The following is a 13,579-nucleotide window of genomic DNA, read 5'->3' as shown; positions in this document are numbered from 1 at the left end:
ACGCACCTGGGCTACCTGGTGTGGGTATCCACGGGTAGAGTGGGTCTCCAGCCTGCCATGATCCAACTGGTTTCCTTGGAGTCCTTTGGGATGGGTCGTTAAACTGTAAAATACTAACCACAGCTTTCCCTGTGGTACCCTATGGACTGACCCAGGGTAACACTTCTGCACCCAGGCACCTTGGGTCCTTAGCTACTTACCTTTGGTGGTTCTGTGCTTCCCCTGGCTTCTTCATCCTTGGGTATCAGTCTCGTTTGGTTACTCACCTGACATTCCATTATTTAGGATATGGTTTATGCCTCCTCCCTTTCCCCAGGGCCCAAGTGTTTTCCAATGCATACTTACTGTTTTAAAGTATTGCCTTGGGTGTATTGATATCGCTGTGTAGAGAATATACCAAGTAGTTCTTTGCTTTTAATAAATACAGAAGTATTTTTCTAAGACTGGTGTGGTTTTTTCTTGTGTGTAAGCTTACTGACTGACTATTGTCGCAATGCACCCCACTTTACTCCCTCCTAAATAAGCCTTTGCTGCTCTACACAGTTCCCCTTAGAGAGCTTTGGCTATTGGGGACCACTACCTCTATCACTAAGGGTTGCCTGGACTCCTTGAAGGATGCCTCACTGATAGGTGTACGCCATATAGTAAGCCAGCCTCCTACAATACTCTCTCTTAAACACATATATATCTTCCCTGAAACTAAAGTTGTTTATATTCAATTAACCCAACAAAATATACATGTAACTTTATGGGCTCCCCCTATAAGCACAGGGTCTCAGGTCAAGTTTGAATAAAGTGACTTTATTCAGCAACATGCTACGATAAAATACTTAAAAAATGACAATACTAGATTCGCCTTTAACCTAAACTGTATCCACAAGACTGGGTCTAACTTTGCCTTCAATGTTTATTTGAAGAACAATTAGCTCACACTCAATCTGTGTTTTCACCCTCCTGATCATCCTCCACACACATCTCCTTACCGTAGTTTTAAAGTCACTCATTTTGCATGCTGCAGCAAAGTGTCCCTTCTTTTTACATTTCACACAAGTAGCCTTCAAAGCAGGGCATATTTTATCGTTGGCCATGTAGCCAGTTTTGTCACATCTGTAACATCTGCGTACTGTTGGTTTCCCTTTAATTACCACATCCTCATGCTTCAGATTGAGTTTCTTTAACTTCTCCAGTATTGTATCTTTCCTAGATTCACAAGCTTGAATCATTCCCCGTTGTTGAAGTGGGAGTCCCACAGTGCCATAATAAAGCAGTATGTATCACTATAATAGGCTATAATGGCAATGAAAAAGTCATTTTAGTAGCCTATGTCCTTTTGATTTTTTTTTTTTAAAAAGACCAAACTTGAACTGTAACCAATCAGGCGACAGCACCTCTAGAACACTCCTAACAGGCTGAACCCCTCAGATTTTCAACCTCACCTTGTGTGGAGGGAGAAGGTAAAGGACTACAAAATATGTCTAACCTTTTCCTCAAAATCTTACGTTCAGAGAGATGAGGCTATTATTGGGGCTACAGAAACTTAAATCTGTCTCTTCTGATGAGGACAGCAAGGATGCCTTCACCTCACAGGAGAGGTCAAAGGGAGAGGTCGCACCAAGGGTCTCCAGAAGGTGCGCAGAAAAGCCATTTAAAAAGACTTATCATGAGCCTTCATAAGGCACTTCTCACAGAGAGAGAGAAAATTGGACCCTACAATGGCAAATCGCTGTTCAAAATAATTTTGATGACAACGTCGACGACCACAACCATGTCAACTATTACTGCCTCACCTATGTTTGCCTCGACCATGACGGCCCTGTCTAAAACGGCCCTCTCTATGACTGCCTCATCCACAAATGGCCTCGTCTGCGAATTGCCTCCTCCACGAATGGTCTCGTCTACAAATGGCGTCCAATAACTTGACTACGAGGCCTCATCTATGACGGTCATCGGCGACGGTCGTTGAGGGCAGTCGTCGACAACAGCCTCCTCTACTATGATCACCAACGACAGCCTCATCATCAGAAGATAGGGGTTACGCTAAAGATATAGCTTTAATAGGATTCTCACATCTGGCAGTGTCAGTGGTCCTTAAACGCCAAGGTTAGTTCAAGGCCACAACATTTAGGACCTGAGGTGTAAGTATATCTAATATTTTTACCTTACCATGGCGGCGGTGTGTTTGGCAAGCACGTCAACAACACCTTGCAAGCAGTCAAGGCTGGCTCTGAAAGCGCAGGATCTTTTGGCACATTATATTTTCGAAAGAAACACACTTTAGAGGAACCCGCGAAACCAGAGGTATCATACTTATCAACCCTTCCACTAGCCCTCTGGCTAGCTTACCTACAGGGACAGCGTTCTGGTGCTGCTTACGCAGCTTGTGGGTGAAACAATTTGAACAATTTGTTATCTATGGTGGAAAATAACATTGGACAAATAAGTCCTGGATCTCTTCACAAATGGTTAGACGTTAAAGTTCACCCAGATTCCACTCAACACTCCACCAAAACATAGGTACCCACCTAATCTTCATCTGCTTCAGAAGGCAGTGCTAGCTATGCTAATCAAACGTTCCAGAGAGAAAGACCCACATTTTCAGCAAGGAACATGATTCTATTCTCGGTTTTCCTCATAGACACGAAAACAGAGGTGTGGTGATCCATCATAGAGCTCTGGAAATTAAACAAGTATTTCCGGTAATAATCCTTTTACGTGGTCATCCTCTCAGACACCACATGAAAGCTCTGAATTTACAGGATTCATACTTCCACATTCCCACCCACGCATCAAAGTTCTACCATTTGGCTTCAAATCAGCTTCCTGCATTTTTACCTACTGCCTAGCTCCAGAGGCAGTTTTTTCAGGAAGGATGGTCATCAGGTATTCCCCTACCTCGACAACTGTTTGATAAAATCACCAACGGCAAAATGAGTTTCCAAGGCCATAGAGGCTTGCTTTAAGTTGTTTAACAAAAATAGGTCTCCTAGTGAATTATCAAAGATCATGATCTCCTCCATCCAAGAAGATGCTGTCCCTGGACTGTAACACTAAACTTTCTATCCCTAAGCAGAACTGGAAACAGCCTCAACAAATGGGACTCTGATCAATCTGCACTAAATATGATCTTCACGGGTTTGGGGCAAACTGAATCTAGATCTCTTTGCAACAGACAAAAAATGCAAATGCCAGTTCTATGCAAGTTGACATCCTCATCCAAGACTGTTGGGGACTGCCTTTCGACAGATGGTCTGGGATCTCTGCCTACCTTTTCCGCCGATACCTTTTAATACCAAAGGTTCTAAGCAGAGCGGTGTTGTCTCATCCTAATAGCCCCCAGATGGCCCATGCAGCATTGGTTCACAGAGTTTATCCTGCTATTGGAATGCAATGGCATTCACCTACCAATATCTCATAGACCTTTGTCTATGACTAAGGCCAAGCCCTTTTTCTTGACCCGACCTCTCTTCTCTTATGCTCACGGCTCCTGAATTCCATGGATTCAAAGATCTCAATATTCCTCAGGACTGCAGGTGTATTTTCTCCAAGTCAAGGCGGAAGCCACAATAAAGACATGTAAACTGTAATGGATATGTTTCTGCCTATGGTGCCAGAAATAAAACCTACATCCTCTACTAGCATAATCTGGCAGCTCAGTCATGGTTGGAACATGCGTGTGTTAAGGTATGGCTTGCAGCAATATCAAGATATAGATGCTTATCACATTTTCTCTCTTTCTGCTCTAGCAGAATCATCAAACAGTTCATAAAATAATTATTCAGAAGTTTTTTTCCTCCAGTAAGGACTCCTTCCTCATAAATAGTTCATTCGGACCCATTCACTGAGCACAAGTCCTATTTCTCACATGGCAGGTCGCCATGTTACTAGCGTTCACTCTGACTAGGAGGGTAGAGGAGATGCAAGCTTTCTCAACTCAAGAACCTTATTGCGCCTCACAGGCAATTTAGTAATTCTCAGAACCAATCCAGAGATTTATTCCCAAGGTTCTTTTGGATTTTCGCCTCAATGAACGTATAATATTTTGGTCTCTGTTCCCGAATCCAGCATCACTAGCTGAGAGGACTATTCATACTCAAGGTATCAAAGGATATCTAAAATTCTACTTACATCGCAATAAACAACTCCTAAGAACTTATCAAATGTTGGACTCAGATCGACACACTCGTAAGGGTGCTCCAGTCACGAGGGCAACCTTCGCTTTATGAATTTCAGCTGCAATCTAGTTCAGCCACCCAAAGGCTGGCAAGCTCCTCACAGTGAAAACCAGGACACACTCAACTAGGGCAGTTTCCACCTCAACTACTTTGATTGCAAAAGTGCCTTTGTAGGAGATGTGTTGTGTTGGGACTTGGGAGAGTATGCACATATTCATGTAGGGTTATTACCTGGAATCGGCACTGCGTAGTGATGCAGCAGTTAGACAGGTTTTACTACACCACTTATTTCCATAACGGTGTGTGTGTGTGTGTGTGTGTATGTGTGTGTGTATATATATATATATATATATATATATATATATATATATATATATATATATATATATATATATATATTCACTGAAAAAACCATAGGTTTCACACATGTTATAGTTAGCGGAAATTTTACTGATAAAAAACCAATGAAATTCCCCCGTTATAGTTAGTGCAGGCAACTATAACTCACGCGACCGCAATCCTCTGCTGATGCTAATACTGTATTTAGACACTTATTTGCTTATGTCTTCTTCCATACATTTTTAGCTATACATATATTACAAATATTTTTTTTTCATAAAGACACATATGTCATCAGCAGAAGATTGCGGTCGCGTGAGTTATAGTTGCCTGCACTAACTATAACGGGGGAATTTCATTGGTTTTTTATCAGTAAAATTTCCGCTAACTATAACCTGTGTGAAACCTATGGTTTTTTCAGTGAATTTGCAAGGTTTTTTAAATGCTAATTCCTAACTATAACGTGTGTGAAACCTATGGTTTTTTCAGTGAATTTGTACGGTTTTTTAAATGCTAAGTTACTTTACGCCATTCGTGGCGTGCACGCCCACTTAACGCAGTTCGTTCCGTGCGCGCACTGTGCGCTTCGCGCACCGTGCGCGCACAGTGACCACGCGGTGCGCTTCGCGCACCGCGCGCCCACTTTACGCATTTAGTGCCGTACACGCAAGGTGGGCACGCACCGTGCGCACATGGAGGACATATTATGCGCTTCCTTGTGATAGGTAATCTGTTAAATTTAATTTGTAAGTGATGACAATAATATGCCATGCACAGAGTGTTTTTTTTTTTATTAAAATTTTTAGCGTAAGCGCACCGTACGCGTACGGTAAGCGTAATCGGCGAAATTTTCAAAAAATAAAAATTTACCGTTTTTGGCCTTGGGGGATCTTTGAGGACTCAACTAACATGGCTATGTGCATGGGCGCTGTCTAAACAGCCCCTTTATATGTTTTTTGCCTTTGTTTACAGCCCCCCCTCAGAGTGCAAGAGAGAAAATGGCGGCCGCCGCTTCCTGGTTTCGACCGATTCGAATGTTTACTTAGATGTAACAGCCAATCAGAATCCCGCTCGCGCACGCCACCGTACGCGTACGGTAAGCTTACGGTAAGCGTACCGTAAGCTGGCTCAGATATATATATTGATTTAAAGGCTATTTTCTCAGAATCTACTGAACAGATTTACACCAAACCTACAAAAGGCACTTCCTTGACCTGAGGACTACCTCTCTGCCAAATTTCTAGTAATTCTGTTCAGCCGTTCGGGCTGTAGCCCTGTCTAAAGGTCCTATGGAAAAATGCATGGGAAAAACGCGTTTTGGGACCCCCCTTTTATCTCAGCCCCCGCTTGACGAATCCCCCCGAGACTTTCAGGGTAGGAGCGGAGCGTAGCGCCCCACCTTTTTTGGGAAATTCGCAAGGATTCGTCGACCGGCGCCAAAGTTATTCAAAATAGAATGTTGCGGATTTCCTATGGAAACAGGGTCCTAACTATAACTACCTACTGGCGACCGCCAGTAGGTAATATATATATATATATATATATATATTCACTGAAAAAACCATAGGTTTCTGGCACGTTATAGTTAGGAATTAGCATTTAAAAAAACCTTAGAAATTCACTGAAAAAACCATAGGTTTCAGGGGTGTTATAGTTAGCTGGACTTTTCACTCGTACAAAACCATTGAAATTCCCCCGTTATAGTTAGTTCAGCTAACTATAACTCGTGCGCCCGCAATGCGCTGCTGATGACATCACATATTACATCACTCATGACATGGTCAGTGACATAACTCATGACATCACTGATGACATCTCAAATGACATCACTGATGACATCATCCAGTGAATGTGTGTTTTTCTGAAAATTACAAATGTTTTATATATGTATATCTCAAGGTCGATGGAAGAATAAATGGGTATATAAGTGTCTAAATGGATGATTTGTTTTTGAAAAATTGATTGTATAACTGACTGATTAAGTGTATCTTAGTGAATATATGGCTTAGTGAGTAATGTTTAAATATGTAAATATCTGTATCAGCCTCTCACTTTGTGTATAAGTGGCTGCATGGGTTGGTGACTGTATGGGTGGATGAGTGTGTGCATAGGTGTGTTAGTGAGTGAATGACTGTCTCAATAGTGTCTCTATGGGTAACTACATATGTTTTAAACTAGTATATGTGACTATTGGTGTATATAAGTGAGTATATGTGAGAGTGAGAGATTGAAAAAGTTCCTGTATGAATAAGTATGTGTTTCTATAAGTGATTGTTTAAAAGACTAAGTATGTGTAAGTTTCTGTAGAAGTAAGTGTGGTGGTGTGTGTATAACAGTATATGCAATTAAATGGATGTTTGATTCTTTATTAGCATGAGTGACTATGTGTGTGAGTAACTCTATGGATGAGAGGCGTTGTGTAACAGGATGTATAGGTGTATGAGTACATATGATGAGTGAGTACATGTATGAGTGACTGTATAGGACTGTTGGTGAGTGAGTGGATGTGTATGTGGATCTTAGAATTACTGAATAGGTTGTTGTAACTGATATTGGTATGTCCATTGTTTTGAAAATTTTAGTTTCTATTTTTGAATGTGTGTATCAAAGGTTATATTAGGGGGAGAGGAGGTCTGCCACTCTATCACAAGGATGATGTCAGTAGTGATGTCATTTGAGATGTCATCAGTGATGTCATGAGTGATGTCACTGACCATGTTATGAGTGATGTAATATGTGACGTCATCAGCAGTGCATTGCGGGCGAGCGAGTTATAGTTAGCTGAACTAACTATAACGGGGGAATTTCAATGGTTTTTTCAGTGAATTTCTAAGGTTTTTTAAATGCTAATTCCTAACTATAACGTGCCTGAAACCTATGGTTTTTTCAGTGAATTTCAAAGGTTTTTTAAATGCTAATTTCTAACTATGCCTACAGAGATAGGACATGTGAAGAAAGAAGAAAAAACGCACAGAAAGAAAAAAAAGAAATGCAGAAAGAAGCAACGGAAGTCCTCAAAGACGAAGAAAAGTGCAGGAAGAAGGATAACGTGCAGAAAGAACAAACAGAAGAGCAGAAAGAAGCCATGTTGCAAAATCATCCTGTACCCTCAACTTTTTCAAACGGATACTGGTGGTAACTGTGTCTGACTAACCAGTCCTAGAGCCAGTGCTATGTTAAAAGACACTCAGAATACAGTGAAAACACCTACATACACTAGGGAACACTATGTGTTGGGGTCCCCCTGTGATCAGCATGACCTCCTCTGTAAGCCCCTAGTATATAATAGGGCAGGGGATTAAAACTACCTCTTAAAATGCGCCACAGGGCGTGTTTGCACACGTCACCTCAGGCCCTGTCCCCTCACTTCCCCACTGTGTAAACATGCCCTGTGGCCGTTTTAAGTTGGGAGATTAAGTCCCCTTGAATCCTGAGGGTCCCTAGGGTCCAACTAGACCACTAGGTACCTCCAGTAAGCGCCACAGAGCTGCGTTGCAGAGAGATGTAAAAAGGGGCACGGCCTAGACCACCTCTCTGCAACGCAGCGCAGTGGCGCTTACTGGAATCACCTGGTGGGCTAGTTGGGCCCCAGGGTCCCTCAGGATTGAAGGGGAATTATTTCCCCAACTTAAAACGCGCCAAAGGGCTTGTTTGCACACGTTAACTCAAGCCCCGTCCCCTCCCTTCACCACTGTGTAAACACGCCCTGTGGCCGTTTTTAGTTGGGAGATTAAGTTCATTTGAATCCTGAGGGTCCCTAAGGTCCAACTAGCCCACTAGGTACCTCCAGTAAGCGCCACAGAGCTGCGTTGCAGAGAGGTGTAAAAAATGGCACGGCCTGGACCACCTCTCTGCAACGCAGCTCAGTGGCGCACCTGGTGGGCTAGTTAGCCCCCAGGGGCCCTCAGGATTGAAGGGGAATTATTTCCCCAACTTAAAACGCACCATAGGGCGTGTTTGCACACGTCACCTCAGGCCCCGTCTGCAACCACCAGGTTCCACCTGCCAATGAAAGTGAAGCAGACTGCTTCCTGTATGATTTCAAGAAGGAAAGAAGAAAATCTGTAAGCTCCATTGCCATAATAGATTACATCTGGCAGGGGGGAGTGAGAATTATGAAAACGCCTGCTACAATACCTCCTGTGCTTACTTTGATCGATAAAAAATACAGGGCGCCAGAGTATTCTCCATCTTGCCTCGCAGGTCACTCTCGACCGGATTCAGTGATCTCGCAAGCAGCACAAAGAAGATCCAAGAATCTGACCACTCCCATCACAACTTCGCCTGATAGGGAGGGTGTGGATTGAACATTATGGGAGAACGGTTCTGAAGTATGGCAGCAATCACGGTTAGGGCATCTAATGCCTTGGCGATAATTTGTCGGTATGACTGTCCCATGTGGACTGACATGGGCTCTATGTTAGACCTCATTCCAGAAGACAGAAGGCAAGAAGCCAGGACATTTTTTTGGGAGGGAGAGCGTGCAGCATCAGAAACCATTGACTGCGCAATGAACATAGCTAACACAGGCTATCGGCAGCTAGCGGTGCTGCGGTTTTACAACACCAGGGGTGGTTAAAGTCCATCATCTTCAAGCCGGAAGTTCAAATGAAGATGCCGGATATGGCTTTCGATGGTGACTGTTTAGCAAACACATTGATGAATCACTCCTAACAATAAAAACGACAGACACTGCTAAAACATTAGGCACCCTGCAGTACAGGAAAGTACCATTTAGAGGATCCTGCCTACAGAGGTGGCTTCCAAAGTGCTCAACAATATCAGGCCTATCAGCCATAATACAGACAGAACTACCAACCTACTGCAAACGTCAACCATCGACGGCTAGTTTCTCGCACCAGGGGGGACCCACAAGAGAACACCCACCCATGGCCAAAACACTGGCAGAAAACAATGGACAAGATCAGATAACAGATTCCCATCCCTCTCATCCCATGGGTGTCAGAATTTCCAACTTTTTACAACAGTGGAAGGACAAAACTTCGGACCAATGGGTATCGGATCTTGTAGCCTTTGGCCATACCCAGGAATTCAGAGTGTCCACCCACTACTCCACCCAGGGGAGGCACCCCCCCATCTTCACTTATTACACAAAGAGGCTACTGTCATGCTTTCCAAAGGAGCAATTGAAGAGGTCCCGTTGCTGCAAAGGGGACAAGGTTTCTACTCTCGTTATTTCTTAATTAAAAAAAGAGGTCCGGGGAGTGAAGACCAATACTGGACCTCTGAAAGCTCAACAAATTCCTAAGGAAACAGACGTTCAGAATGGTAACTCTGGCCGATATCTTTCATCGCCTCAACAAAGAGGACTTCATGACCTCCTTGATCTGTGAGACGCGTATATCCATATACCCTTCCATCGAAGATTTTTCAGGTTTATGGTAATTGGTACCCACTACCAATTCAAGGGGTTCCCTTTCAGCCACAAATCTGCACCAAGGATATTTACCAAGTGCTTCGTCCCTAGTAGCTGCAGCTCTGTGACCTCAGGTCGCCAAGTATTCCCCTACTTGGATGACTGGCTGCTGAAAGCACCAACGGCAGAAGTCACCAAGACTACAGAGATAGGTCTTCAGCTGCTCCACAGTCTCGGACTGACAGTGAATCAAGGCAAGTCATCATTTCTTCCCAGCCAGGTCACATCGTTTCTGGGCTCCAGGTTGGACACAGTCCGGTGCAAAGCCTTCTTCTCAGTCGAACGTCAAGTCAGTCTGCAGAAGTTAGTGCTAGCCATTTCAAGAAAACAGTCAGTTTCTGTAAAAGTACAAATCGCTCCTAGGCATGTGCCCATCAGCGATAAACCTTGTCCCTTTGGCCAGGCTAAAGATGAAACCTATTCAGGAGGAACTTCAACGTCAGTGGCTGCAAACGTCGGGATCCTTTGAAGACCGGCTACATATCACTCCGGTTATGAAGGAAGCCCTGCAATTGTGGTACCACAGGCCAAATCTCTCAAAAGGCCTTTTCGTTATACAATTGATTCCAGATTTCATTCTAACATCTGACGCCTCCAAGGAAGGCTTGGGAGGCCATCTACAAGATCTCCAGGTTCAGGGCAAATGGTCCAGTACTCAAAAACTGAAACACATCAACATTCTGGAACTCAAAGCCATATTCCTCTCCCTACAGACCTTCTTACCAAGGATAGCTGGTGCCTCCATGCTGGTTTGCCCAAGTCCCTCGCGCTATCGCAAGAATCACAAGCACTGTTTGATTGGACAGCAGAACATGGTATATCTCTCAAGGCCTAACACATCCCTGGGCTACCCAACACCCTAGCAGATTTCCTCAGCAGAGCAACAGACAGTTGCCACGAAGGGGAATAGAGCAACTAGACAGGGTGTTTGCCCTGCGGGGAAGAACAGCGCTAGACGTCTTTGCCACGAAGGACAATGTCAAATGCCAGTCCTATGCCAACAGGTTCCCTCTCCCAGAGTCATTGGGGAATGCCCTTTCAATGTGATGGTCAGGTATATATGCCTACACCATTCCCCATCCCATTGATCCCCAGGGTACTTACCAAAATGAAAGTGGAGCGCTGCTGCCTGATAGTAGTAGCTCCCAGGGGGGCCAGGCAACATTGGTTCCCGGAACTTCTCCGTCTTTTAGTCCAGGCCCATATGCCTGCAACCATCACCATCTCTCCTGACCAGGGATAAGTGGCAACTGTGCCATCCTGGACCAACGTTTCTTAACTTACATGCTTGGCTCCTGAGTTCTTGGATATGAGTATCTCTCAGGAATGCAGGGACATCCTTGCAAGGTATTGAGCTGAAAGTACTAACAAAACTTACAGGCTTTAATGGAAACGGTTCTACTTCTGGTGCCAGCAAAATAATTTACATCAGTTTCAAGCATCCTCAGAACAGATTTTGCCACACCAGTTCTCCTTCGCAAAATCAGGCCTTGCATTCACTTCAGTTAAAATGCATCTTGCCTCAATCTCTTGTTACAGAAGAGCCGCTCTGTCTCCTTCCCTCTGTGCCACTAGTCTGGTGAAACAATTTATGAAAGGCCTTTTCTGTGCCTTGCCTCTGGTGTGGACACCGCCTCCAAAATGGAAATTCAGCTTGGTTACCACAAATAGATGAAACAACCATACAAACCAATTCACAGAACTGAGTTGAAATTCCTCACATGGAAGGTAGATCTCCTGGCTCTCACTTCAGCAAGGAGGTTAGTGAAATATAGGCATTCACTATCAAAAAAACATTTCTTCAGTTCACAGAGGACTTTGTGAGTCTCAGGACCAATCCTACCTGTATCTTTAAAATTCCATCTCAGTTTCACCTTTGATGAGCCATTCATACTCCGATCTTTCTTCCCGAATCCAACTACACCAGCAGAGCGGGCGAGCATACACTTGCTATCTAACGATGTCTCAAATTTTACCTGCAAAGAACATTCGAAAGACTGATCAGTTGCTTGTGGCCTACGGTTAAGGCAGAGAAGGAACTGCAGTCACAAAAGCCACGGTCGCTAGATAGGTTTCTGCGACAATTCAGTTTTGTCACAATAAGGCTAACGGGCCTTTAACAAGAAGGAGTAAGGCACGCTCCACCAGATCAGTGTCCACATTAGCAGCTCTATTTGCTGGAGTGACATTGGAGAAGATTTGCCATGCTGCAACTTGGAAAGGTACCGATACTTTCATGTAGCACTACTGCCTGGACTCTGCGCAGGTTGGAGATGCAGCTGTCAGGCAGTATTACGTCATCTATCCAACTGAGATGGGCCTCTTTCCAGTGAGGAGGATTCTTTCTATAACTGTATGTATACATATTGTGTGTATGTATGTGTGTGTGTGTGTGTGTGTGTGTGTGTGTGTGTATATATATATATATTGGAATGTTGCTTTGCTTTTTCTCATCATGACAAGATTAAGTCATATTTAAAGAGCTTTTTAGAAGTTCAGTTAGTATAAGTTTATGTTTAAGAAATTGAGAAAATATATGTACAAGAACATAAGTATCTTCTCTGAGCCTACATGTTTGTCTTTGCTTGGAGTGTTCTAGAGGGTGCTGATTAGCTGTACTTGGAGTTTAGTCCTTTTTAAAAAGGGCATAGATAGGCTATTAAATTCATGGCCTAAAGCCAGTATAGCCTATGGCAATTGTTGACAACTGCTTGATTATGTTACAGCGGGACTCCCATCTCGACAACGGGGAATGATTCATGCATGTGAATCTATGAAATATACCAATACTGGATAACCGCAGTTACAGGTAAGTAACTTATTTTCATATTGGGTAGAGCATTGGGGATGCTGAATTAGAAGCAAAGTAATAAATATAAAGATACATAAGTACATGAAAGGTATGTAGGTATAAGGAAGGTAATAGCACTCCATAACCTAGTTGCCTAGGGCAGGTGATCTGCCAAAATCCCCTACTGGATGAACTGACTCCCCATTACCTGAGGTTAAGTGTCTTCAGGGGCCCGTTGTGGTCACAAGTTGGATATCCCTCCTTGCAGAGGGAAACTGGAATTTTGACATCAATGACTTCGTAGTGAGAGCAGAGTGCTCCTCTTATTTGAACATGTAAATGCTCATGTTTATATAACAGAACATATCCATGCTACTGTGCTGAGACCTCAGCCAGGCTGTCGTCGTTTATCGTCTTATGATAGCTATGCTGCCTACTGGACGGTCAACAACATTTGTACTGTGAACTTTATCCCTTGTAGTAAATGTTCAAGGTATCATGATAATGTGCCCATGAAGTTGAAATTTAAGCAAATGTGGTTTCTAAGAACCATATCCGGCACAGTCATGCAAGCAAATTTGTGTCAAAAGTCAACGGTAAAAAAGTGGGCAACTTAAGAAACGTGTGCATGTAAAATGGCAGTGTTTCTCACCAGGCCTAAACCAGCCGCATGTTGAAGATGGTTGAGCGAATCCAAAACATGCTAGATTAGCTCTGGGTCAACCAAGTTTTTCCTCAGCTTCTTCTGCCCTTGACGTTTTGCATTGTATGCCAGTGGTTAAAAGGATAAAAAAAAAATAATCTGTGGATAGTCCACAAGTCTCTTCACCAAACTGGACC

At 43.5% G+C, this 13,579-nt stretch overlaps 1 protein-coding gene across 2 annotated transcripts in view; it reads left to right on the top strand.

The window, feature by feature from the left end:
• CCDC61 (coiled-coil domain containing 61) overlaps window positions 1–13,579 on the top strand; it is a 538,795-nt gene that overhangs the window by 175,592 nt on the left and 349,624 nt on the right. The gene's annotated exons all lie outside the window — the stretch shown is intronic.

The sequence above is a fragment of the Triturus cristatus genome, chromosome 9, assembly GCF_964204655.1.
Source record: "Triturus cristatus chromosome 9, aTriCri1.1, whole genome shotgun sequence".
Taxonomy (NCBI): Eukaryota; Metazoa; Chordata; class Amphibia; order Caudata; family Salamandridae; genus Triturus; species Triturus cristatus.
The sequence above is the reverse complement of the archived record's forward strand: the minus strand, read 5'-3'. Positions and strand labels throughout refer to the sequence as shown.